This window comes from Balaenoptera acutorostrata, chromosome 15 (assembly GCF_949987535.1).
Source record: "Balaenoptera acutorostrata chromosome 15, mBalAcu1.1, whole genome shotgun sequence".
Taxonomy (NCBI): domain Eukaryota; kingdom Metazoa; phylum Chordata; class Mammalia; order Artiodactyla; family Balaenopteridae; genus Balaenoptera; species Balaenoptera acutorostrata.
In genome coordinates this window covers 45,480,883-45,507,202 of record NC_080078.1, presented here as the reverse complement: position 1 = coordinate 45,507,202, position 26,320 = coordinate 45,480,883, and the positions used below count along the sequence as shown (strand labels likewise).

Here is a 26,320-nt window from a genome sequence, read left to right as displayed (position 1 = left end):
AACGGTTCTTTGAAAATATTTCACCTCTGAATCTGTTCCGCTGGTGTCTTCTTGCCTCTCTGATTTGCCAGGAGGGCAGAAAACCCAACAAAAAGCTTCGACATAAAAAGTCTCTTGGTAGCTGGTGTAATAAATCTTCAACCGGAATTCAGGTAACTCTCACCTTTGAGCCACGATGAGGAAGAGGGGAAGAGCGGGGCAGAGGGACATCCCACGCGGCTGCCACCCTTGGAAGGCGTTCTCAGACGTGGCGTTTAAGGTCTGCTGGGGTGTCTTCAGGTAGCTGGAGCTCCCAAGACTGGGGTGTCATGTCTTTTGAATATTTCTCGAAAGATAAAATCCTCTGACTGCCCGTGTATTTCAAGTCTTGTGCATGTAATGAAAGCCTTTGCTTCCATTGCCAGATGCTCTGAAAGGGGGTAAGATGTTAATTCGCAGTCAGTAAAGTTCCCTCCTACTTTCACTGTGACGGATCTGCGATCTGGGATCCCGCCCAGCTGAACTGTTGGGGCTGCATGGCAGTCACAGCTGTGAAGGGTTCAGGAGGTTTGTTTGTCACCTCTTCTGGGTGGCAGGCCCCTTGCTCCCTTTTCCATCAAGCCTTGTGTTCCTATAAGAGATGACACACATGACGACTCCTCTCTGGTCCTGGGTTCACTTGCCCGTCCGGAAAGGCCCCCTTCTCCTCTGCCAGGTGGTGCCTCAGCTCCAGAAGCAGCCCCTCCGGAGGCTGTGTTGCTGTGCCCAGAGGCTTCTCTGCTTCACGAGTCTTATTGGAAACCCTCCCCGAGGCACGGTCGCACGTGGGGGGGCCGTGGGCTGGCCTTGGAAGGACAGTCCTGCTGCTGTAAATGGCACCCGAGAAGATGCCTGGGGAAGATTTCACTGGTGTAGGCAGGAGGGGGCGACGCAATATGCAAAGGGATGGGGGGGTGGGACCCATCTATCCATCCGTCCATCCATCCATGCACTTAGGTGTGGATTTATTAATTTCTTTTCTTTTCTTCAGCAGGCGTTTGAAGGCTCTAAGCCTGGTGCTGGAGTTACAAACACAGGACACTCTCGTGTCCTGCTCTCTCGCGGCCAAGAGTGACATGAAAACAGAGATTCATTACGCAGTGTGAAAATCACCAAGGTGAAGTGCATGCGGGTGGAAAGGAGGGCAGAGATTTGGGAGCGGGGCTGGGTGACCAGGGGACGCTCCAGAGTTCACTTTCAGGCCAGGTCTTGGACTAGGGGGCTGAAAGGGCCGAGTTACCGTCCCCATGAGAGTCCGGCATGGACGAAAGTGTGGCCCGTGGCAGGACGTCCTCCAGGTGGACGAGATGACAGGTGCAGGTGCCGATCACCCGGGGCCCCGGGGACCTGGCTACGGGATTTGCACTTTATTCTACAGGAGCTGGGGCCTTACAGAGGGATGTGATAACAATCAGAAGTGCATTTTGTAAAATCGTTCTGCAAGGCTCCTTGGTGGACGAGGAAAAGAGGCCAGGTGGGAAGCGACTGTCCAGGCAGGAGGTGCCGATGCTGAGCCGAGGGGAGCAGTGTGGGGGTCGGTGGCAGCTGCTCCCCGGGAAGAGGCTTTGGCAGGAGGTGAGGGAGAGACGTGGACGGAGGTGAGACAAGGCTCAGGGGCTGATGCTGGGGCCACCAGGAGATCCGGAAAACAGGCCGCAGGTGTGACGGGTGTGCTGGGTGGGTAATGGATGTTGGTGAGTATTGTCCAGGTTTAGGGGTCTGTGCACATTCAGGTGGGGAGGTCTCACAGACAGTTGTAAACATGTCTGAGCTCAGGAGGGAGGAGTGAGAGACACGGGGGTGATGTGCAGCACAGACATGGGGGTGATGGGCAGTAGCCACAGAAATTCTCTGGAAGCCCTCTGACGAGGTCCTAGCTTATTAATTAGCATCTCTATAGCACATCACAGTGTTCGTTCATATTAAGCTTGTGGTGAGCTCAAAACGTAGGACTTTTCCATCAGAACTGCCGACAATTCAAGTCTCTGCCATCTCATTCCTGGACGACTGACCCTTTGAGTTCAAATGCACGACCTTACGTCTGGTTATCTCTAGTCTGACTCTGGCCTACGGGGCCTGGCTGTTGTGCTGCCCTCTGAGTCCTGTGGCCCCTACCGCCATGGTGCAGTCCCACTGGCGGGGCTGTTGACCAAGCAGGGCCCTGCGGCTCCTCTGGGTGTGGCCCTGACCCCTGGGAGCTCCTGCCTGCAGCTCAGCACCTCCCAGTTCTGTGCGTGGGGCACAAAGACGCCACCTGCTTGAGGGGCAGTGCTCGTTGTCATGAGGTCCCTGAATGAGTGTGTCAGCAGAAGTCACAGGTCATGTGCCTTGGCCGTCCTGGATGCACCCACCTGACTGTGGTTTCGGGCCCCCTTTCCTGTCCCTGGAAGAGTTTTAAACTGGAAGGAAGCTTAGACGGCCCGCTGTGTTGAGGGGAAAACAGAAGTCAGAAAAACCCCCGCTCTCTGCCGGGACTGTCTCAACCCAAATCACAAGACAATTTCTTTGTTATTTGTGGAAAGATGGTGAGGAATTTAGAGAAATGGTATAAGTGGTTAAAATCTTTTACTTCGTCTTTCTTAAACATCAGATTTTCAAAGACTGGCAGGCAAATTAGAAGGGAAGAGCAGGCGTGTGGGTGGCGTGTGGGAGCCCAGTTTGAAGCTGTGATGTCTGTTCCCCAGCAGCACACGGGTTCCAGGTTTAGATGCTCCCCAAGATTCGCCCCAGTTTGGGGCGTTCGACCTCGCCAGTCCTGACCTGGTTGTCGGGGGCAGGGTGTGCGGCCAGGATGGCCTGGAACCAAGAGAGCTGTGGAAATCCAACCGCCTCTGCACTTAGTGGCTAACTTCTTTTACATTAGCCAGGGGCAAGGAAAAGTTTGTTTTTTTAAAAAATTGGGGTATAGTTGTTTTACAATGTTGCATTAGTTTCTACTGTACAGCGAAGTGGAGTTCCCTGTGCTATACAGCAGGTCCTTATTACTTATCCATTTTATACATACTAGTGTACACATGTCAATCTCAGTCTCCCAGTTCATCCCACCTCCCACCCCCCCCTCCCCGCTTCCCCCCCTTTGGTGTCCATACGTTTGTTCTCTACATCTGTGTCTCTATTTCTGCCTTGCAAACCAGTTCATCTGTACCGTTTTTCTAGATTCCACATATATGCGTTAGCATACGGTATTTGTTTTTCTCTTTCTGACTTACTTCACTCTGTATGACAGTCTCTAGGTCCATCCATGTCTCTACAAATGACCCAACAAGGAAACATTTTGTTGACAAGGAATATCTCCTGTGGTTGGTTAGCAGGTTAAAAAGCTGTGAGTCCGGCATAAACAATTTCTCCTTCAGTTTGCGTGTCACGCAGACCATGAGATGGGCAGACGAGGCCAAAATCGATTAGAAGTGAGGAGCAGCTGCCCCTGTGTGAATCCTCAGGGTGTCCTTCCCACCCCCCTCCCCCCTGGCCCTGCCCCCCCCCCCCCAACCCCATCCCATCCCATCGCCTCTGGCTGCCGGTCCACTCACCTTGTCTTGCCCTGTCCACTGGGACCCGGGCAGCGGTGCAGTGTCAGTGCCCTGGCCCTTTGGGGGGGCCACGCCCCTCCTCCTCCTCCTGCAGGTGAGGGTGGTCATGATGGCCCCCTCCCCCAACAAAGCTGTCGATGCCGCCCGCCGGGCCGTGGTCCCCTGTGGTCAGAGGGCCGCTCAGCCTCGGGCTGCCTTTTTGAAGGGACCTGAGCTCCCGATGGACACTCCGGCCCAGCGCAGGCAGGGAGGGGCTTCGGGAGGGCCTTGGCGAGAGGACTCTGGAGAGAGGTGCTGCCTGGGAGTGGGGTGGGTGGGTGGGGAAGGTTCCAGGAGGTGCTTCTGTGGTCAGAGGGGAGGCATGTGGTGTGGGCCCCGATGGACCAGCGTCTCCTCCGTCGTGCCAGCTGGGTTGGTTCTGTGCGGCCTCCACCCCATCACTCCGTGCAGGTCCTTCCTGAGGGGTCGGCTCAAAACAATAAACACTAAGTCAATGTGCTCGGGGCATTTTCACCTTTCTTGGTCTCCAGCTTTGTGAAACAGAAAGATGGCCTTGGCTCTTCGACAGCTCAGACTTTCCCTGGGAACAGGAAGCCGTCTGGGTTTCGGCGCTGGAGGGGTGCTGGGCGAGGTCCCACGCCAGTCCACACTGTCTTTATTTCTGTAGCTCTATAGTAATGCTTATCATTGAAAATAACTGTATTGTAAAGATGAAGTGCATTTTAAAACATGTTCTGCTCTGGAGACGCTAAAGACACCCCTGACAAGAAGATGGCTAGGAAGACAGTGAGAGGCTTCTGAGCGGGAGATCTGAGCCTGATTCCTCCCTGTGGTTCCCTGAGCAAGAACCAGGGGTCCCCCAGCCTGGGGAGGAGGACTGTAGTCCCCACACAGCAGGAGGCTCGGCCAGGAGCCAAGTCTGCTGGAGCTTGGTGCCAAGGACGACCCTCGGGATCTGGGGGCGGTGGTAGAGAGAGACCAGGCTGGAGTTTCTGCCAAGGCGGGGTGCGCTGCAAGAGACACTCCACGTGACACTCCCTACCACGAAATCGATGGAGGAGCAGGGTCTCGATGAGCTGCCAGGCGGGGCTTGTCCCGCCCCTGTCCGTGGAGTGCGCCCTCCCTGCTCTCAGACGCTGGTTGCTGTCTCCAAGGCACTGTCTTGAGACGGGAGACAGTACATCAGTAGCTCATTCTGCAAACCCCCCCTGTAATTAGCTTGGGTGACTTAGTGAGGAGGGAGATCCGTCTGGGTTGCGGGTCCACTGGGCTTGTGTGACATCTCAGAGGAAGGCCGTTCATTTCTCCTTGAGCGTTTTCGTTGACCCAGAGCTTCGTGTGTGGGGAGCTCAGCATGGTTGGCGAGGGCACAGCTGCAAGCCCAGCTGGCTGGAGCCAGGGGCCCATGTGGTGGCGGCCACGGTTTCCATCCCCGGGCTGTCGGAGCTCCCTGTGAGCCCTGGTCTGCAGAAGAGCAGGAACATTTGCAGTGAGAGGCAGGTGGTTAGATGGCCACAGCCCCGATCCACTCCAGAGAGTCTGGTTTATGCCTGTTGTCCTGTGTCATTATCCGTTGCAACCCTTTTACTTACTCAGTGCCCTGATTTGGACAATAAGTCACACGGTATCCTCCAGATGGGTAATATGTGTCGTACATGAAGAGTCCTTCTGTGTTAAATGGGTGAACACCCAGGTAGGAATGTGGAGTAAAGCCACAAAAGGTACTGTGTATGTGCAGATTAAAACAGTCAGTTCATGATGGAAAATACCGTTAATGAAAAGGAAGGCAGCATGAGGAAGTATTTTTTGCCAACAATTGGAAAGCTTTGCAAACAAGTATAAACACACAGAGTCGGGACTTCCCTGGTGGTCCAGTGGTTAAGACTCTGTGGTCCCAATGCAGGGGGCACGGGTTCAATCCCTGGTCGGGGAACTAAGATCCTGCATGCCGCATGACACAGCCAAAAAAAATAAATAAATAAAAAATAAACACACAGAGTCTTGCACGGGTATGGGGAACGGGACCTGTCTCATCTTCCTGTTCGTAGCAGAACTTGGAAGACTTCTTCTGGAAGGTGGCTTTGCACCTTGTGGGAGAGGGTTTCCACTTCCAGGAATGTGTCTTTAGAGAATATTTTAGAACAAGTAAAATCACAGTTGTTCACTGCAGTCCTGTTTATAGAAACTTGGAAAGATGCGAAGTGCCCAGCAGGGAGGAAACACTTAAATGTTACTGGCTGATGGTTAGCAAGACCCACTAAGCACTCGGCAGAAATGGTCCCCTTTGGCCCCCACCACAGCCTCGTGCGGTAGGTACCCACATTGTCCCCACCTTACAGATGAGGTCACCAAGGCACAGAGCAGTGAAGGGGCCTCAGCCAGGGAGCAGCAGAGCCGCCTCTGGATGTGGGCAGTGTGGCCTCTAGACCCAGATCCAGACCATCTCCCCCAGCACAGGCTGCTGCCCGTACAGTGGGATGGACGATCCTGCCATCAGACCTGGGGTCGATACTTAACGACTTGGAAAGTTCAGTATGAAATGGGTGGGGGCATTTATAAAGCAGGGTGGGACTGAATCCAGGGAATGCGGTGACCCTGACTTTGTTTATTCGCACAGTAACTGAAGCTGCTGCTCTGGGACCTGAGACAGATGGGCAAACACCACGCAGACCTCCCTGCCTCGTCGGCAGGACCCAGCCCAGGGGCCTGGCATGTCTGTACCCGTGGGATGGAGCCAACACTGTCGGGCTGGGGCCCACATTTATCATTCTTTTTTTTTTTTTTTAAATTATTTATTTATTTATTTATTTATTATTTGGCTGTGTTGGGTCTCTGTTTCTGTGCGAGGGCTTTCTCTAGTTGCGGCAAGCGGGGGCCACTCTTCATCACGGAGCGCGGGCCTCTCACTGTCGCGGTCTCTCTTGTTGCAGAGCGCAGGCTCAGTCGTTGTGGCTCATGGGCCTAGTTGCTCCGCAGCATGTGGGATCCTCCCAGACCAGGGCTCGAACCCGTGTCCCCTGCATTATCAGGCAGACTCCCAACCACTGCGCCACCAGGGAAGCCCTGCTCTCTCTTTCTTAACGTCCCCGTTCAACCCCTCGTTCTGCTCTTCACTGGATGAGGTAGGTGGACGCAGAAATCAGTGGTGAATTGGTACTGACGGCAAGAAAAATTTGGAGAAATATGTTAATTCCAGAAGCTGGGGAAGTTCTAGTCCAATGCTGTCTTTACCTTCTCTTTAGCCGTTTCTAATTTTTCGAGGCCTCTCTCAGTTGGGAGTTATTCTGTCCTCTTCATGCTTCTACAATACACCTGTGGGACCTCTGTCTGTCCACCCACACATCTGTCCACTTGGTGGCCTGCTCGGGGAGACGCAGTGCCTGGGCTCTCTCCCTGTCCCTGCTGGTCTTGGAATGGGACCCTCCTGGGCACCCCTTTGGTCCTCCCGGCCCCTGCCCTACTGCAGGCTGCGACCAGCCTCATATAGCCCGACACGGCCTGGCTCTGTCCTCTCGCTCCGGGGGTCTCCAACCCCCGAGCCATGGACTGGTACTGGTCCGCGGCCTGTTAGGAACCGGGCTGCACAGCAGGAGGTGAGTGGTGGGCGAGTGAGTGAAGCTTCATCTGACGCCCCCCCATCGCTCCCCATCGCTCACATTACCGCCTGAACCATCCCCACACCCTGTCCATGGAAAAATTGTCTTCCACGAAACTGGTCCCTAGTGCCAAAAAGGTTGGGGACCGCTGTCCTGCTTGGTCCTTCTCTGATGCCTCAGTGAGGGACATCCTGGACCCATGTGGCCCCCACACATCCCACCTGGACATCTGGGGCAGGTCAGCCTTCCAGGGAGCCGAGGGGTAGACAAGGGGGGTCGTGAGACTTCTCACCCGGTGCCCCCCCCGATTGAGTGTCTGGGGGCCTGAGCTGTGGCCAGGCAGCGAGGTGGACTTTCCCTTCCCTCTCTCACCCCCGTCCCTCACCCCTGCTCCTGGGATTACAGCCCCACACGCCCTTGACTCAGACTCTGCTTTTGGAGGCTGCAGGCTAAGGGAGTCCAGAATGTGGTGCCTGATCCTGCTTCCATGTGGAAAGCCCTGCAGTGGCTGACCTTTAGAACAAGATGCCGTGTTGCAGTGCGGCTGCTGGGCTCCCCCGGGGCCAGCCCCTGCCTCCCTCCATCACCCCTGCTTCTCCAACAGAACCCAAACTCCCCTCAAAAGGGAAGCGCAGTGAATTCCGCTTGGGCTGCGGGTGGCAGGGAGCTCAGGGAAGTCTTCCCAGGAGAAGGATGCTTGAGCAGCCTCTTGATTTGTGTCTGTGGAGTTGTAGGGGTTATAGTATAGAGGTCATGGTATAGGGGTCATAGTGTAGCAGTTAGGGTGTAGGGGTCATGTTTTAGGGGTTAAGGTGTAGGGGTTATAGTGTAGAGGTCACGGTGTAGGGGTCACGCTATAGGGGTCATAGCGTAGGGGTTATAGTGTAGGGGTCATAGTGTAGGGGTTATAGTGTAGAAGTCACAGTGTAGGGGTCATGGTGTAGGAGTCATGGTGTGGGGGTCATGGTGTAGGAGTCATGGTGTAGAGGTCATGGTGTAGGGGTTAAGATGTAGAGGTCATGTAGAGGGGTAGGGTCTAGAGGTCACGGAGTAGGGGTCAGAGTATAAGGGTAGTGTGTAGGGGTTATGAGTACAAGCTTGGAAGTCAGACTGTGGATTTCAGGTCCAATTCTGCCCCCTCCTAGCTGTGTCAAATTACTTACCTTGGTCAAATTACTTACCTCTCTGAGCCACAGTTCCTTCATCTGTGAAAACAGGGTGTTGCTCACATCTACGGTGTAGGATTGCTACGGGGTTTAAGGGATGGCTGGTGTGCGGTGCCTGGCACTTGGTGACTGGTCAGTCAGTGCTCTTTGTATGTGCTGAGTGTGTTTTCTGAGTGGGTCCACCCAGGGCCTGGGTGTTGAGGCCATTCACTCACTCAGTAGAGTATGTCCTCCTAAGGATGGAGAGCTGTGTTAAACACCCAGGAATTTCTGCTCTGCTCAGGAAGCCTGAGGATTGAGCAGATGATAAGAGTCATGGGCTGCGATGAACAGTACTCCAGGTGGGGTCTACAAGAGTGTCTGGTGTAGCCCAGAGGTTCTCAAAGTAGGGTCCCCAGAACAGCTTCAGCATCACCTGGATATCTGTTAGAAATGCAGATTCTTGGAGCCCATCCCAGACTTGCTGGCTCTGGGCTGAGGTCTCGCAATCTGTGTTTTAACCAGCCCTCTGGGTGTTCTGGTGACCTAGAAAACACCTGGGGGGCAGGACAATGCAGCATCCTGCCCTAAGGACCCAGATAAGATGAGATGAGGCTTGCTTCCCCAGTAAACCAAGTGTTCCTGCCCTGCGCCCATCCTGATTTCCACCCTTACTCTTGGGATCGCCATTGACTAGTCACATCTCTCAGGCTGACCTGGATACTCTGTCCACCCTCTGCCTCTGTCCTATGTCTGCCATGTGACCCTCGCTGGAGGGAACGCACTGGAATTTCCCGGGGCTGATAAAGATGACGAGACAGCTGCTGCTACTCTTTGGACAGAGAAGCTTTTCCCCATAACCAGCAGGGCCAAACGTAAGGGAGAGGATTTATACCTGTGTCTGTCCATGGGTGCAACGCCCCTAACGTAGATACAGTCTCTGGAAGTCTCCATAAGCTTCGTCAGCCCAGGCTGACCCTCAGTGGCTGAGGAGAGGGGAGGCCCTGGAACCAGACCCTGAGATGGTTCATGGGCAGGTGATTTCTAAGGAAGTGCCCCCAGGTGAGGCTTGCAGGGAGTGGGGGCAGGCGGGTGGGAGAGGAGAGGCTGCCAAGGTGGGCTGACCCCACGGGGAGATCTCTGTCTTGCCTGGGTGCCACCTGTCTTTGGCCACGGGAGCACAGTAAAGAGGTGACCCTGGTCTTCTCTAGGGAGACGCTGGTCATCTCTTATCTAATTATTGCCCATCCACCTCACCTGCCACAGTGACACAGGCTAGTGGACAACTGTGAGGATGGTCCCCAAGGCTGAGTTGATTGATGCTCATACTTGATTCTTGGGGGAGATAAACCAATAGCAGGTACAAAGATTTAGGTGGATGATGTCTTAGTAATAACAATAAAGGGCAGGGATGCTTCATCCCCCTGTAAGGCGCCCCTAACTGACACACTTACCCGCTCTTTACAAACAAACCACCAGTGGGTGTTTGTCCAGTAGAAGGACCTTATTGCATGTTGGTCACGACCCAGAGCACGTGTTTCTGGAAGCCCCCATAGCCAGGTGGCCTTAGCAGATGGTTGGAATCGTTTCTGAGTTGGGAGGCGGCCAGCCCTGGGCTCCTGTGGCTGCACCATGTGTGATTTCAAAAGGAAAACCCAGCAAGGATCTATGCAGTCACTGGAGCCGGGGCTCGTGGCCGTTCAAGCAGCATGTTTTCCGGAGAGGTTTTATCATTAACCTTTGATTTTGCACGTACATTCAGGCCGTCTCGTTCAAACAAGGGCAGTAAAAGACGTATTTCCAAAGAAATTGAGGACTGTGTCTGGGGGGAGAGGACAGACTGGCAGATGGGAAAACTGCTGGTTGGGGTCACACATGCCCAGATTTTCTGCAGCAGGAAAGCACCCCCGAGGGTCATCTCGCTCGGGCATTTCAGATGTGTTCCTGGGTCCTCGGAGGGCGACACTGAAGGGGCCGGGCTAGGGTGGGTGGGGGAGAGCTTTCACTTTATCAGAGGTGCCCATTTACAATTTCTACAGGTGTGCCTGCCGTGGACAAGCCGTTTTGACTTCAGTGCATGCAGGGCTTTGCCTGAAAACATAGTTCTGCTACGAAAACGTTAGAAAAGCACCGAGCTCATTTCCTCCTCTCCCTTTGCACCGACGAACCAGAGGCACAAGAGGCTCAGCAAAGCACCTCACTGGTTGCCCTGCGAGACGGTGACAGACACCAGCCTTATCAATGCCAGTCTGGCTTTTACTCCACCGAACGATTATCTGATTACTTGGCAGGTTCACTTGAAATGGGACATTGGACCTCCAGAGACATACTGTCCTGAGGGGGCAGCCATGGCCTGGCGTGGAGCCTGGCTCTTCCTGAATACAGGGTCTGGTCTTTCCCCTGAATCTTCCCCACGTCAAAATCTGTCCTGTCTCTGTCTTTTTGGACTTTAGCCTTTATTTGTTTGAAATCGGCTTGAAACACCTGCTGTGCCTTTTCCATCATCGTCACCAGCTCATTTGCACAACATGTTAGGGTTTACGACAGCTTTTCCAGGGACGATCCACACTGAGGTTAACAGTAGTGCCATGAAGCAGGTTGTTACGTCCCTAATGGATCCGAGGTGACTTGTCTAACTTTTCTCCACCCGTAGGTGCCGGTGGCAGGGGGCGTGCGCCCCAGAATTGTCTCCTACTCATTCCACGGCAGGCAGAAGGCTCGCTCCTGTAGGGTCGGCTGCTTCTGTTGGCTCCTTATTCAGCAAATACCTCTGGCATGTCTGCTCTGTTGCAGGCACTGTTCCAGACACTGGGGGACAGCAGAGGACAGAGTCCCTGAACCCAAGGGTCTGGACGCCGGGGGTGCTGGTCTTCAGAATCCCTGGGCTGCCTGCGTTGATACCCACCTGTGTTTAACCACCGAGTTCTAGGCTCCTCCACTTACCTGGCACAGGAAGGTCCCTAGGGCCAGATGTCCAGACCATCCTTCACTCCCCGCCTTCCTGGTTTATCTCTGCCGGCTCTTCTCTCAAGAAGGGAATCCACAATTTCTTATGCCTTTGGGCTCATTGCTCGTTTGTTTTACTTGAATTTTAGAAACGAGAGAGGGTAAAACAGTCCTTACTTTCTTCACCAGCTCCCCCATTGCAGACCCCGAGCACCATTTCAGAGGGAAGTATGTCCTGTCCATCTCTGGAAGACAGTCCCCCGGCTGGACCCCTGTCAGTGGCCGAGCCCCCATCTGTGGGCCTGCGGTGCCGTGGGGACCCCTCGCTGCTGCAGGACGTGTGGCCAGCGGCTCCCAGGCCAGGGGCTCTGGAGTCCAGCGTGGAGGGGACACGTGGGGCCGGGTGGAGGAGGGGCACCAGTTTCTCCCTGGAGGGTGAGGCAGCTGAGCAGAGACCAGGACAGCGGCTGGGGGATACAAGGTCCTGTAATATTGCGTTAACTCAGCCTTCAGTCTGATGGGTGAGGCCCTCTTGGTGAAATGTGTGTGGCTTAAAACCGAGACTGTAAACCAAATAGGAATTTGGTTTGCTTCACGAGTCAAGATAATTGTACTTTGAAAAATGTTTTCAACATAACATTAATTTTGACCTTTATGGGAAGTGTGACATAAGTGTGTTTTTAAAATGGGTATTCATGCGTGACACATTTTCCATTATCACCTTATCAGATTTTCTGAGTTGCTGCCGCAGTAGATTGGTCAGGTGTTTAAAATAAGCAATCAGTTATTTTTATGCTCCTGCAAGGACAGGTTATAGTGGGGATTGAACGGAATTTTCTTTTTTTTTCCTTCCAGGAGCCTCAAGAACAAAGGCCACGGGTGGGTGGTGGGTCCTGACACCAGGACCCGCCGGCTGGGATGGAGGGATGGAAAGTGAGGGAGGGGACAGCAAGGCATCGGCTCCTCAGTGTACTCCTCACTCCTGCCCCTGGAGGGACTTGTGACGGGACCTGGCAGCACTTTCCTGTACCCTTTGATCTAAGATCTCCTTGTGAAATACCTAAAACGCAGGTTGAAGATTTTTGTGGATACCCGCTAGAGCCACTGGCTTCCTGAGCTGACTTTCCCTTCTGCCAGAGCTGTCCCAGCCCAGGGACTGAGGGGCCCAGAAGCTGGGCTATCTCCCTCCAATCCCCATTTCTAGTCGGCTAAGGGCTCCTTCTGGGGATCCACCCGCTGTCCCTTCCCGCCGGACCCCACGATAGGAAAGCCCTCAGGCAGAGTCTCCAGGGCCCGCAGGGGAAGCTGTGGATGTGTCAGGAGCCAGGAGAGCTGGGGTTTGTGGCCAGGGCACCCTAGGTGCCATCGTTCTTTTTTTTTTTTTTTTCCACACACACACACTGTATTTTATTTTTACAAGAGATAGATAGACTGACACCAAGCATTGTACATGGATGACCACAACAAAAGCAACAATGATTGCAATTACCAAACATGAAACACACTTATACTATGTCATAACATTGACATTCAGTCCAGTAATCCTCCACTGTAACAGCTCCTTTACTTTGCAGTGAAAATTGATTTGTATATTCTTTTCCTCTAAGTCCTTGTGGGATTTTTTTTTTTTTTTAATTCAGACAGAAAGTCACAAAAATTATACTCATCCTCATCAGTTCACTCAGTCCCATGTAATTAATTTCTTTTTTTTCATCTTGATCTTTTGTTAGCACTTTTGTGAGTTCATCAGTTTTTCATTAGAGTTCTGAAAATGCTTATTCATTCAGTTCAGCAGTACAGTCAGTTACCAGAAACCTGTACTTGTCAGAGTCTTTTCCATGAATTTCTTGAAGATGAAACTCTTTTATAGGAACATATTTGCAAAATCATCAGAGTACACCCAGAACTGTCTGTAAATGACAAAAGACTTAAAAATGACCATGGTTAAAGATTTGATGAAAGTTCATAATAATGCAGTTGACAAGAAAATTAGTTATTTCTGAGATATACATTTTAAAGTAATAACTAGGATTATTACTTATACCATTATACCAGAACATATAAGATTTTTAGACGTTTCCTGTAATGTCTGAAACATTTATATTAACATATTTCCATACATATTTCCATACAAATACAAATATAAGATTTTTAGAAATTTCATGTAATGTCTGAAACATTTATATTAACATATTTCCATACATATTTCCATACAAATACAAATATAAGATTTTTAGAAATTTCATGTAATGTCTGAAACATTTATATTAACATATTTCCATACATATTTCCATACAAATACAAATATAAGATTTTTAGAAATTTCATGTAATGTCTGAAACATTTATATTAACATATTTCCGTACATATTTCCATACAAATACAAATATAAGATTTTTAGAAATTTCATGTACTGTCTGAAACATTTATATTAACATATTTCCATACATATTTCCATACAAATACAAATATAAGATTTTTAGAAATTTCATGTAATGTCTGAAACATTTATATTAACATATTTCCATACAAATAACCCAATGAAAGTTTAGTATTAGTTGTTTTGTTTGTTTTTTTTATACTGCAGGTTCTTATTAGGCATCAGTTTTATACACATCAGTGTATACATGTCAATCCCAATCGCCCAATTCAGCATATCACCATCCCCACCTCATCGCAGTTTTCCCCCCTTGGTGTCCATATGTCCATTCTCTACATCTGTGTCTCAACTTCTGCCCTGCAAACTGGCTCATCTGTACCATTTTTCTACGTTCCACATACATGCATTAACATACGATATTTGTTTTTCTCTTTCTGACTTACTTCACTCTGTATGACAGTCTCTAGATCCATCCACTTCTCAACAAATGACTCAATTTCGTTCCTTTTTATGGCTGAATAATATTCCATCGTATATATGTACCACAACTTCTTTATCAATTCGTCTGTTGATGGGCATTTAGGTTGCTTCCATGACCTGGCTATTGTAAATAGTGCTGCAATGAACATTCGGGTGCACGTGTCTTTTTGAATTACGGTTTTCTCTGGGTATATGCCCAGTAGTGGGATTGCTGGGTCATATGGTAATTCTATTTTTAGTTTTTTAAGGAACCTCCATATTGTTCTCCATAGTGGCTGTATCAATTTACATTCCCACCAACAGTGCAAGAGGGTTCCCTTTTCTCCACACCCTCTCCAGCATTTGTTGTTTGTAGATTTTCTGATGATGCCCATTCTAACAGGAGTGAGGTGATACCTCATTGTAGTTTTGATTTGCATTTCTCTAATAATTAGTGATGTTGAGCATCTTTTCATGTGCTTCGTGGCCGTCTGTATGTCTTCTTTGGAGAAATGTCTATTTAGGTCTTCTGCCCATTTTTGGATTGGGGTGTTTGTTTCTTTGATATTGAGCTGAATGAGCTGTTTATATATTTTGGAGATTAATCCTTTGTCCGTTGATTCATTTGCAAATATTTTCTCCCATTCTGAGGGTTGTCTTTTCGTCTTGTTTATGGTTTCCTTTGCTGTGCAAAAGCTTTGAAGTTTCATTAGGTCCCACTTGTTTATTTTTGTTTTTATTTCCATTACTCTAGGAGGTGGATCGAAAAAGATCTTGCTGTGATTTATGTCAAAGAGTGTTCTTCCTATGTTTTCCTCTAAGAGTTTTATAGTGTCCAGTCTTATATTTAGGTCTCTAATCCATTTTGAGTTTATTTTTGTGTATGGTGTTAGGGAGTATTCTAATTTCATTCTTTTACATGTGGCTGTCCAGTTTTCCCAGCACCACTTATTGAAGAGACTGTCTTTTCTCCATTGTATATCTTTGCCTCCTTTGTCATAGATTAGTTGACCATAGGTGCGTGGGTTAATCTCTGGGCTTTCTATCTTGTTCCATTGATCTATGTTTCTGTTTTTGTGCCAGTACCATATTGTCTTGATTACTGTAGCTTTGTAGTATAGTCTGAAGTCAGGGAGTCTGATTCCTCCAGCTCCATTTTTTTGCCTCAAGACTGCTTTGGCTATTCGGGGTCTTTTGTGTCTCCATACAAATTTTAAGATGATTTGTTCTAGCTCCGTAAAAAATGCCATTGGTAATTTGATAGGGATTGCATTGAATCTGTAGATTGCTTTGGGTAGTATACTCATTTTCACAATGTTGATTCTTCCAATCCAAGAACATGGTATATCTCTCCATCTGTTGGTATCATCTTTAATTTCTTTCATCAGTGTCTTATAGTTTTCTGCATACAGGTCTTTTGTCTCCCTAGGTAGGTTTATTCCTAGGTATTTTATTCTTTTTGTTGCAATGGTAAATGGGAGTGTTTCCATAATTTCTCTTTCAGATTTTTCATCATTAGTGTATAGGAATGCAAGAGATTTCTGTGCATTAATTTTGTAACCTGCAACTTTACCATATTCATTAATTAGCTCTAGCAGTTTTCTGGTGGCAGTTTTAGGATTCTCTATGTATAGTATCATGTCATCCGCAAACAGTGACAGTTTTACTTCTTCTTTTCCAATTTGTATTCCTTTTATTTCTTTTTCTTCTCTGATTGCCGTGGCTAGGACTTCCAGAACTATGTTGAATAATAGTGGTGAGAGTGGACATCCTTGTCTCGTTCCTGATCTTAGAGGAAATGCTTTCAGTTTTTCACCATTGAGAATGATGTTTGCTGTGGGTTTGTCATATATGGCCTTTATTATGTTGAGGTAGGTTCCCTCTATGCCCACTTTCTGGAGAGTTTTTATCATAAATGGGTGTTGAATTTTGTCAAAAGCTTTTTCTGCATCTATTGAGATGATCATATGGTTTTTATTCTTCAATTTGTTAATATGGTGTATCACATTGATTGATTTGCGTATATTGAAGAATCCTTGCATCCCTGGGATAAATCCCACTTGATCGTGGTGTATGATCCTTTTAATGTGTTGTTGGATTCTGTTTGCTAGTATTTTGTTGAGGATTTTTGCATCTATATTCATCAGTGATATTGGTCTGTAATTTTCTTTTTTTGTAGTGTCTTTGTCTGGTTTTGGTATCAGGGTGATGGTGGCCTCATAGAATGAGTTTGGGAGAGTTCCTTCCTCTGCAATTTTTTGGAAGAGTTTGAGAAGGATGGGTGTTAGCTCTTCTCTAAATGTTTGATAGAATTCACCTGTGAAGCCATCTGGTCCTGGACTTTTGTTTGTTGGAAGATTTTTAATCACAGTTTCAATTTCATTACTTGTGATTGGTCTGTTGATATTTTCTGTTTCTTCCTGGTTCAGTCTTGGAAGGTTATACCTTTCTAAGAATTTGTCCATTTCTTCCAGGTTGTCCATTTTATTGGCATAGAGTTGCTTGTAGTAGTCTCTTAGGATGTTTTGTATTTCTGCGGTGTCTGTTGTAACTTCTCCTTTTTCATTTCTGATTTTATTGATTTGAGTCCTCTCCCTCTTTTTCTTGATGAGTCTGGCTAATGGCTTATCAATTTTGTTTATCTTCTCAAAGAACCAACTTTTAGTTTTATTGATCTTTGCTATTGTTTTCTTTGTTTCTATTTCATTTATTTCTGCTCTGATCTTTATGATTTCTTTCCTTCTGCTAACTTTGGGTTTTGTTTGTTCTTCTTTCTCTAGTTTCTTTAGGTGTAAAGTTAGATTGTTTACTTGAGATTTTTCTTGTTTCTTTAGGTAGGCTTGTATAGCTATAAACTTCCCTCTTAGAACCGCTTTTGCTGCATCCCATAGGTTTTGGGTCGTCGTGTTTTCATTGTCATTTGTCTCTAGGTATTTTTTTATTTCCTGTTTGATTTCTTCAGTGATCTCTTGGTTATTTAGTAACGTATTGTTTAGCCTCCATGTGTTTGTCTTTTTTACGTTTTTTTCCCTGTAATTCATTTCTAATCTCATAGCGTTGTGGTCAGAAAAGATGCTTGATATGATTTCAATTTTCTTAAATTTACTGAGGCTTGATTTGTGACCCAAGATGTGATCTATCCTAGAGAATGTTCCGTGTGCACTTGAGAAGAACGTGTAATCTGCCGTTTTTGGATGGAATGTCCTATATATATCAATTAAATCTATCTGGTCTATTGTGTCATTTAAAGCTTCTGTTTCCTTATTTATTTTCATTTTGGATGATCTGTCCATTGGTGTAAGTGAGGTGTTAAAGTCCCCCACTATTATTGTGTTACTGTCGATTTCCTCTTTTATAGCTGTTAGCAGTTGCCTTATGTATTGAGGTGCTCCTATGTTGGGTGCATATATATTTATAATTGTTATATCTTCTTCTTGGATTGATCCCTGGATCATTATGTAGTGTCCTTCCTTGTCTCTTGTAACATTCTTTATTTTAAAGTCTATTTTATCTGATATGAGTATAGCTACTCCAGCTTTCTTTTGATTTCCATTTGCATGGAATATCTTTTTCCATCCCCTCACTTTCAGTCTGTATGTGTCCCTAGGTCTGAAGTGGGTCTCTTGTAGACAGCATATATATGGGTCTTGTTTTTGTATCCATTCAGCCAGTCTATGTCTTTTGGTTGGGGCATTTAATCCATTCACGTTTAAGGTAATTATCGATATGTATGTTCCTATGACCATTTTCTTAATTGTTTTGGGTTTGTTTTTGTAGGTCCTTTTCTTCTCTTGTGTTTCCCACTTAGAGAAGTTCCTTTAGCATTTGTTGTAGAGCTGGTTTGGTGGTGCTGAATTCTCTTAGCTTTTGCTTGTCTGTAAAGCTTTTGATTTCTCCATCAAATCTAAATGAGATCCTTGCTGGGTAGAGTAATCTTGGTTGTAGGTTCTTCCCTTTCATCACTTTAAGTATTTCATGCCACTCCCTTCTGGCTTGCAGCGTTTCTGCTGAGAAATCAGCTGTTAACCTTATGGGGGTTCCCTTGTATGTTATTTGTCGTTTTTCCCTTGCTGCTTTCAATAATTTTTCTTTGTCTTTAATTTTTGCCACTTTGATTACTATGTGTCTCGGCGTGTTTCTCCTTGGGTTTATTCTGTATGGGACTCTCTGCGCTTCCTGGACTTGGGTGGCTATTTCCTTTCCCATGTTAGGGAAGTTTTCGATTATAATCTCTTCAAATATTTTCTCTGGTCCTTTCTCTCTCTCTTCTCCTTCTGGGACCCCTATAATGCGAATGTTGTTGCGTTTAATGTTGTCCCAGAGGTCTCTTAGGCTGTCTTCATTTCTTTTTATTCTTTTTTCTTTAGTCTGTTCCGCAGCAGTGAATTCCACCATTCTGTCTTCCAGGTCACTTATCCGTTCTTCTGCCTCAGTTATTCTGCTATTGATTCCTTCTAGTGTAGTTTTCATTTCAGTTATTGTATTGGTCATCTCTGTTTGTTTGTTCTTTAATTCTTCTAGGTCTTTGTTAATCATTTCTTGCATCTTCTCAATCTTTGCCTCCATTCTTATTCCGAGGTCCTGGATCATCTTCACTATCATTATTCTGAATTCTTTTTCTGGAAGGTTGCCTATCTCCACTTCATTTAGTTGTTTTTCTGGGGTTTTTTCTTGTTCCTTCATCTGGTACATAGCCCTCTGCCTTTTCATCTTCTCTGTCTTTCTGTAACTGTGGTTTTTGGTCCACAGGCTGCAGGATTGTAGTTTTTCTTGCTTCTGTTGTCTGCCCTCTGGTGGTTGAGGCTATCTAAGAGGCTTGATGGGAGGCTCTGGTGGTGGGTAGAGCTGACTGTTGCTGTGGCGGTCAGAGCTCAGTAAAACCTTAATCCACTTGACTGTTGATGGGTGGGGCTGGGTTCCCTCCCTGTTGCTGTGGCGATCAGAGCCCAGTAAAACCTTAATCCACTTGACTGTTGATGGGTGGGGCTGGGTTCCCTCCCTGTTGGTTGTTTTGCCTGAGGCAACCCAACACTGGAGCCTACCCGTGCTCTTTGGTGGGGTTAATGGCAGACTCTGGGAGGGCTCACGCCAAGGAGAACTTCCCAGGACCTCTGCTGCCAGTGTCCTTATCCCCATGGTGAAACAGAGCCACCACTCGCCTCTGCAGGAGACCCCCCAACACCAGCAGGTACGTCTGGTTCAGTCTCCCCCAGGGTCACTGCTCCTTCCCCTGGGTCCCGATGCACACATTACTTTGTGTGTGCCCTCCAAGAGTGGGGTCTCTGTTTCCCCCAGTCCTGTCACAGTCCTGCAATCAATTCCCACTAGACTTCAAAGTCTGATTCTCTAGGAATTCCTCCTCCCTTTGCCGGACCCCCAGGTTGGGAAGCCTGAGGTGGGGCTCAGAACCTTCACTCCAGTGGGTGGACTTCTGTGGTATAAGTGTTCGCCAGTCTGTGAGTCACCCACCCAGCAGTTATGGGATTTGATTTTACTCTGATTGCGCCCCTCCTACCGTCTCACTGTGGCTTCTCCTCTGTCCTTGGACGTGGGGTGTCCTCCTTGGTGAAGTCCAGGGTCTTCCTGTCAATGATTGTCCAGCAGCCAGTTGTGATTCTGGTGCTCTCGCAAGAGGGAGTGAGAACACGTCCTTCTACTCCGCCATCTTGGTTAATCCTCAAAAAGGTGCCATCGTTCTTATGGGACAATTTGGGAACATGGTGACCGGTGTAAAACCTTTGGGAATTAGTGTGGAGCAGAGTCTGTTTAGATGGGAAAAAAGTATATTGTCTGTGCTTCGAGTTAATTGGGGGACTCAGGGACTAGAGGATTGGGATAAAGCCACGTGATCTGGATTCCCGTTTAATAGAACAAGCACAAGCACTGCATTGTTCTAGCCATCCGCACTCATTTTTCAAAATCACTTGGCAGCAATAACGGCCTCAACTGCTGAATAATTATGGTTACTGAAAATCTAAAATAATACATTATAAACTATTTAAAGCAGTAAAAGAATTCACACTATTAGGAGCTTGGAGGAAATTAGCAATCTTTAAATACCTCAGTAAACAAAGACTGTATTACACTTTGTAAGCACAAACATTGCAGGAACTGCTTTGTTCGTTTCAGAGGAGAGACACCAAGCACTGTTTGCTATTCGGATATTTGCCCGCAAGTGTTTAGGTGCTTCGTGGGGGAAGAGAACCCGAGATCTTTCCACTGAGAGGTGGTCTGGGCCCAGCGCGTGGGAGGTGGTGGTGTGTCTGGGGGGTGTGGGGCGGGAAGAATGGAGCTGGAATCCAGCGGGAATTCTTTCTGTCTCATCTCACTGTGTGCACTTGCATCCCTTTTCCTGTCCTCTCACAACCTGGTTTCCTTTTCAGGAATTACATTTTCTCCAAGGGGCCAGCGTAGGAGCCAGTTCACGCCAAGCCGCCAGGTATTCCCTCCGCAGTGTTTGCATCTCGAGTCAACAGTGGCTGCTATATCCACCCCAGTGATGGCAGCCGGGAGAGATCACCCACTGCAGTGAGTATTCATTTCTCTCCTCGTCCCCGGGGGGCCTGTCCCCAGCCTCGCCCCTGGACCTATGGGCTTCTGATACCTTCCAGTGAATTCTCTGGGTCGGAGCAATTCTTACGAGCACTGAATTCTGGCTGATATACTTCCCCACCACCAGCTGCTCTATAACTCGCAGCTGTGACCCTCCTTCCATCCTTCTCACGTCTCGTCGATGCGATGCACGCAGTCTGTGATTTAGGTTTGAGGACTCACATCATAGCAGATGTTGCCAGGGGCCTTCCCTTACCTCTGGAGCTCATGCCAGCCAGACTCCACTGCCAGCACCTATGTCTCTCGGCCCCCTGGGCTCAGGAGCCCCAGACGTTGTAGGGCAGAGACAACGGTCCCTGCTGTGCCCTGTCTGAAGTCCAGTTCCTAATGCAGCACGGCAGCCATACTGAAATTAATGGTGTGAAGCATGATGAAGCAGTGCTTCCCACCATTAATTCCTGGATGGCTGCTGTACTGCATTGGCAACTGGAACGGGGTGGGGTGGGGTGAGAGCTGGGAGCAGGGAGGGCACCCCCGGTTCATCCCAGGACGAGCAAGGCCAAGGGTACATGGGACAGAGCAGAGGCCCCTGGGTGGGAAGTGGCCAGGCTGGGCTGGGGCTCAGAAGCCACCCTAGGGCCTCTGGACGTTTCTGTCTTTTCTGCAGCGGGGAGGGGGGTGGCAGCTGGAAGCCAGCCTGTGGCGGAGCTCCATGGTTTGTTACAAAAGTGCCAACGTAAACAACTGCACCCAAGGAGCCTATGTTTGGTGTAAACCCTGGAGCAACTGAATTCCTGAAGTTCAAATCCACAGAGACGCACATGTTACTCCCCACATCTGTCCCTTCATTGGGATGGGAGCTGCACAGCTGCCCTGGGCTCTGTCACATCTCAAAGGGGGGAATTGTCCACCTGGAGAAACCATGATCTGAGGGCATGTGCCTGGCTGCCCTTCAGGTGTCATGCTCAGCTCTGGGTGGGCGCACCAGCTCTCACGCGGGGAGAGGTGGGGGGGCGTCCATGCCCCCGGCAGGGATCGCAGACGCTGTGGCCCGTCCGAGGCAGGGCGGGAACAGACCCCAGAGCAGAGTCCCTGGTAGGGCCAGTGCCATGCTGGACTCCAGGCCCCATGGGCCAGTCAGGGGCCCAGCGGGGCATGGAGGGTCCTGACGGTCACAGGCGTCGGCCCTGGGGTCCAACAGGAGTGGATGCAGGGCCAGCTCTCCTTGCATTTGGGATGTTGAGTAAGACTCTTGAGACCTTATTCTCATGAGCAAGTGGGGTGATAATTGTCCCCAAACCACAGGGTTGTTGTGGGGCTTCCAGGGGACCTGTGACGTGCCCTCAGGTGCACAGCGTGTGATGGGTGCAGCCGTCCTCACTAGTGGTTCCGTTCCTGCTCCTTCAGTGATGACGGGCTTGAGGGCAGGATGTCTGGACACTCCCTGCAGAGGAGCTCCATAGACCCCGGGGCTCCTGGAAGCAGTTTGGAGAAGAAGGCTTTGCCTGACTCCCTTGTGGACGAGGGTGGTGGCTGGAGCCCAGAGGTGAGGGACTGTCCCCACCGCTGGGCTGGGGACCGAGGCTGTGGGTGTTTCTGAGGCAAGGGCTTGTTCATCCCGCACTGCGCATGGAGAGACCCTCAGAGGCTGGGATGCGACGCGCCTTCGCTGGGCTGCGGCTGGTGTTGAAACGCATCCCTGTGGTTTCCTCCTTTGGGTTGAAGAGTTGGCCTTTGACAATGTGCAAATTCAGCTGTCTTCTTTTGTTTGGATCTAGTTCATCCATGCATTCAAATGTATGTTGGGTAGCTCCTGTGTGCTAGGAAATTTTCTGGGTGCTGGGGGAGAAAGTGGTGAGATAAATGGACAAAAATCCTTGTCTATGAAGAGTTTCATCCCAGTGAGAAAGGAGGAAGACTGTGGACAAGACAAATAAGAACAGGGTATAGGTTGTTGGGAACTGGTGAGTTCTAGGAAGAAGACTAAGGAAGGAGATAAGAATTGATGATGGAGGGAGGGAGGATGGGGGAGGGAGGATGGGGGAGGGACAAGGGCGGCATCCAGGCAGAGCAACAGCAAATGCAGACGGCTCCCCGGCTCCGTGTTCCATGGTCCTGGTACGGGCAGACGTGTGGGGGGAAACAGTGGCTGAGAGTTCAGGGCAGTGGACGGTGGTGCTCTGGGCGGCGGGTCTGGACGGGGTCCTGCCCTGGCCGTGGTGAGCGTGGTGGGAATGGCTGCTTTGCCCAGGAGAGTGACTGCTATGTTGTCCAACCTCCCCTGCAGAACAGGGCCAGGAAGCATGAGGCCACCCACGTCCCCTACCCGACCACTCAGTGCCACAGCCTGGTGGGCTGGTGTCCTCCCCGTCCCGCCTCCCATCTGCTCCGGCTGCGTCTCTGGTGTGTCTTCCCAAACAAGCCTCTTGCACTCACGTCCTGCCTCAGGGTCTGGTTCTGGGGAGACCCAGCCCGGGTGGTGTGTTCTTCAGGGTCTGACAGCAAAGCCGGGCACCCAGAGCATCACCCTCATGGCTCCGTGCACGCGCACAAGGCCGTGACTGTGGCCTTGGGTTGAGGGCCCCTCCGCCACGCAAGTGTGCGCTGGGAACACAGCCCGTCCTCACAGAGTGAGGAGCCCTTTGTGCTCCTTGCCGGCCTCACACTTGGGAGTGTGAACTGGGCCAGTGTGAACTGTGAGCCCTCAGCACCCCCGTCTCTGCGCCGAGCTGCGGTCTGCTGGGGGCGGGTGGTGGCTCTCACGTGCTGTCCCCAGGCACGGGGACTTGGTTAAGTACACACACTCGGTCACCTCACTGTGCACACAGGTTCTCCCGAGGGAAGTACCTTAGGGAATTTTGCTTTAGGCCACAGAGAGCGATCCGGTTTGAGTGGCGTGAGCAGAGGATTGTTTAGAACTAGAACCTTGCGAAGCGTACTCTTTGGTGGGACCCTCGCCCCTCACTTGGGATGTTTCCGTCCAGGAAAGGAACACCTCTGGCCTCTCATTTCCCCCTTGCTCCTTCCTCCCCCGGTGATGAGGGGCGCTTTATGGGGTTGGACAGTGTAGGGAGAAGGAATCCGGCCCCTTCTTGCCTTGGTTTTAGGGCTGTGCTTCCCTGCAGGGAGCGGCTGGTAAGCACAGGGCACCCTGCCCAGGCCGAGGGCTGTGCGCTCAGCGCTCCTGTCACTGGTGGTGAAGGGCCTCTTCCAAGGCTCAGGACGCGGAAGCTTGTCCGCGCACCTTGCATCTTGGCTGCATCTCCAGGATGGGTGGTGCTGGTTTCTGAAGACTAGATTGGCAGTTGATGTGTCTCAGTTGGTTTTGAAATTGGTCATTAGTGTGACTCTGTTGGTTCTGAACTTGAGTGGGAAACAGAGGCACACGATCCACGGACCCCTCTGAACGTGACCGCGTGAGCTTTTCTTGTGGCTGCTGCACACGGTGGCAGCCTGGCTGGCTTCTTGTGACAGGAGAACACTGGTGGGCGACCTTCATTTCCCCCGGCAATGTGCGCTGTGGTGGGAACATGGCAGCAGGTCCTGCCGGCCCTGCCGAGGCCGGGCCACCTCCCGGTGACCAGGCGGTCCCCTCCATCAGCCTCGGAAAGTGTCGCTCCTGTTCCACAGCTGCAGGGGGTGCTGGGCGTTACTGTCAGCCCCAAGGTGTGAACAACCAGAAATTTTGCAAACTTTTCCAAGGAGCTCCTCCAGGGTATGGACAATTTCTCCCATTCATGGGGTGGAGCTGCCGCAGGAAGCCAGGAGATGGGCCCCAAGTCATCCATGGCATCCTCCCCTCACCCAGCCTGGAGGAGATAAACTGTAACAGCTAAGGCAGAAACTCAACAAAAGTAGCCAAAATTTTGATGTAAATGCCATTTTGGAGAACTGATTAATATGTCAAAATATTCAGCTCCCAAGGTATGTCATAAAAATAACCAGAGTTCTTTGCAATTTCGTGATTTAACATTCAAATGAATGATCTAAATTCCATTTCATCAACTCCTTTTCAAACCTGTCTCCCCTTTCCTGGGGTTTTGGGCAGCTTCTTTGCTGGACCCTGAACTGGTGTGGGCCAGAATTCCTGGGGTGGGGGAACAATGGGTTCTGGAGAAATGGAGGGGGCAGGCCGTATGTTATCCTAACAGGAGAGGTTTGCCTTTGTACAGCCCTGTCCTTTGTTTCCAGTGCAGAGAGCAGGCCAGGGACAGGGCTACCAGGCAGTCACGGCCCCTGCTCCTGACGGGCGCGGGATGACCAGTGTGAAGTCAGCCTCCTGGTTCATCCATCCTGGCCGAGTCTCCCCAGAAGGCAGTGCCTGAGACATACAGAGCCTGCTCTCACCTTTTATGGGGGTTGGGGGTGTGATCCCAGGGATACGAGGCAGTGGGGGTGGGGAGGGAAAGGGGAGCAAAGGTGAGGGCCTGAGCACTGGGTGTGTCGGCCCCTCAGAGAGGCCTTAGGACCCACGGTGGAGGGGCAGGTGCCCCACGTCCCATTGCCCGTGGCTCCAGTTACCGTCCTGCCTCTGCGTCTTCAAAGAGCTGTGAGTCTGGGCATCAGACGCCCCTAACCCTAACCCCCTGTCCCCCCGCACGGCCGTGCCTTCTAGCCCGGCAGCTGTAGGGAACCTGGGGAGGGCAGGGCAGCGAGGGACAGAGGCCCCCGCGGCAGCTGAGACCCAGCTCCACGGTCGGGAGCCCCCAGTCGGGGGGTATCTGGCGCGTTGCTGCTTACACGTGGCTCTAGAAGGACGCCGACGGGGACTGGTTGGGAAGCAGTCAACCCGCAGGACGGAAGGAACCCTTGAGAATCAGCAGCTCGAGGGCGCCGCTCACGGATGGAGTTGACACGCGTACCGTGACCCTGGCGTCCCTGCTCGTGGAGTGCGGGGGTGGGGGGAAGGCCAGGGTCCTGGTGGTCCCTTCATCTCGGGGAAGCAAGGGGCGCTTTCGCTGCATTCGAGCCGAGGGCGAGTCCCGGGGGCGGGAGCGCCCTCTGCCCACCGCGCTCTCACACCCGCACCCACGCAAGGCAGAGTCAGGTCAGATTTCTTATTTGATCAGCCAAGGGCACGACATTTCCCCAGGAGCGTGGGGGCCGAGGGGTGGGAGGCGTGAGGTGCTCCATGTAGACCAGCACCCCCCACCCACCCGGCCCGCACGTGGGTGGGGGCGGCTGCAGGAACCCCGAGGGGTCCTCAGAGAGTCCAGGGGTGGCAGCTGAAAAGGCCAGCGGAGGCCGCACTGGGAGAAGAAGCCTGGGGCTGAGCCAGGGGCTCTGATGCCAGGCCAGAGCCTAATGATGCTGCCCTTCGGACCCCGGGCCCCGGCTGGTGGATGGACACCCCCATGCCCGCCAGGCCCCAGCCCGGGGGGGTTTGCTAATTTTTCACTCTATTTTCTTGCCGCTCGGGCGGCCTCAGAACCCTTCCCTGCAGCACTCCAGGTGGCTGGTGTTGGTGTGGCCGTCACGAGCTGCCCTGCTGTCGCTCAGGGGAGCTCTTGTTGTCTCTCAGCAGAGGAAAAAACCAGAAAAAGCATCCATGAGCTAGAAATAGAAATTGAGGCCACTAAGCAAATGTCCAATTATCTTTCGAGATGGTGCCCAAGTGCCGTCTGCCTGCTGATCTGCAGCCTTTTGGAGCAGCCAGCTGCCTGTCTGGGCAGTGACTGTCTGGGGATGGCAGCC

At 50.6% G+C, this 26,320-nt stretch overlaps 1 long non-coding RNA gene across 1 annotated transcript in view; it reads left to right on the top strand.

Moving 5' to 3' along the window:
- The first annotated feature begins 1,013 nt into the window (after nt 1-1,013).
- The window catches only part of LOC130704937 (uncharacterized), a 35,379-nt gene continuing 10,072 nt past the window's right edge, over nt 1,014-26,320 (top strand). Inside the window, exons 1-2 of the long non-coding RNA XR_009005489.1 lie at nt 1,014-1,135; nt 20,458-20,602. This is a non-coding gene — a long non-coding RNA (uncharacterized LOC130704937). The remainder of the gene's footprint in view (nt 1,136-20,457; nt 20,603-26,320) is intronic.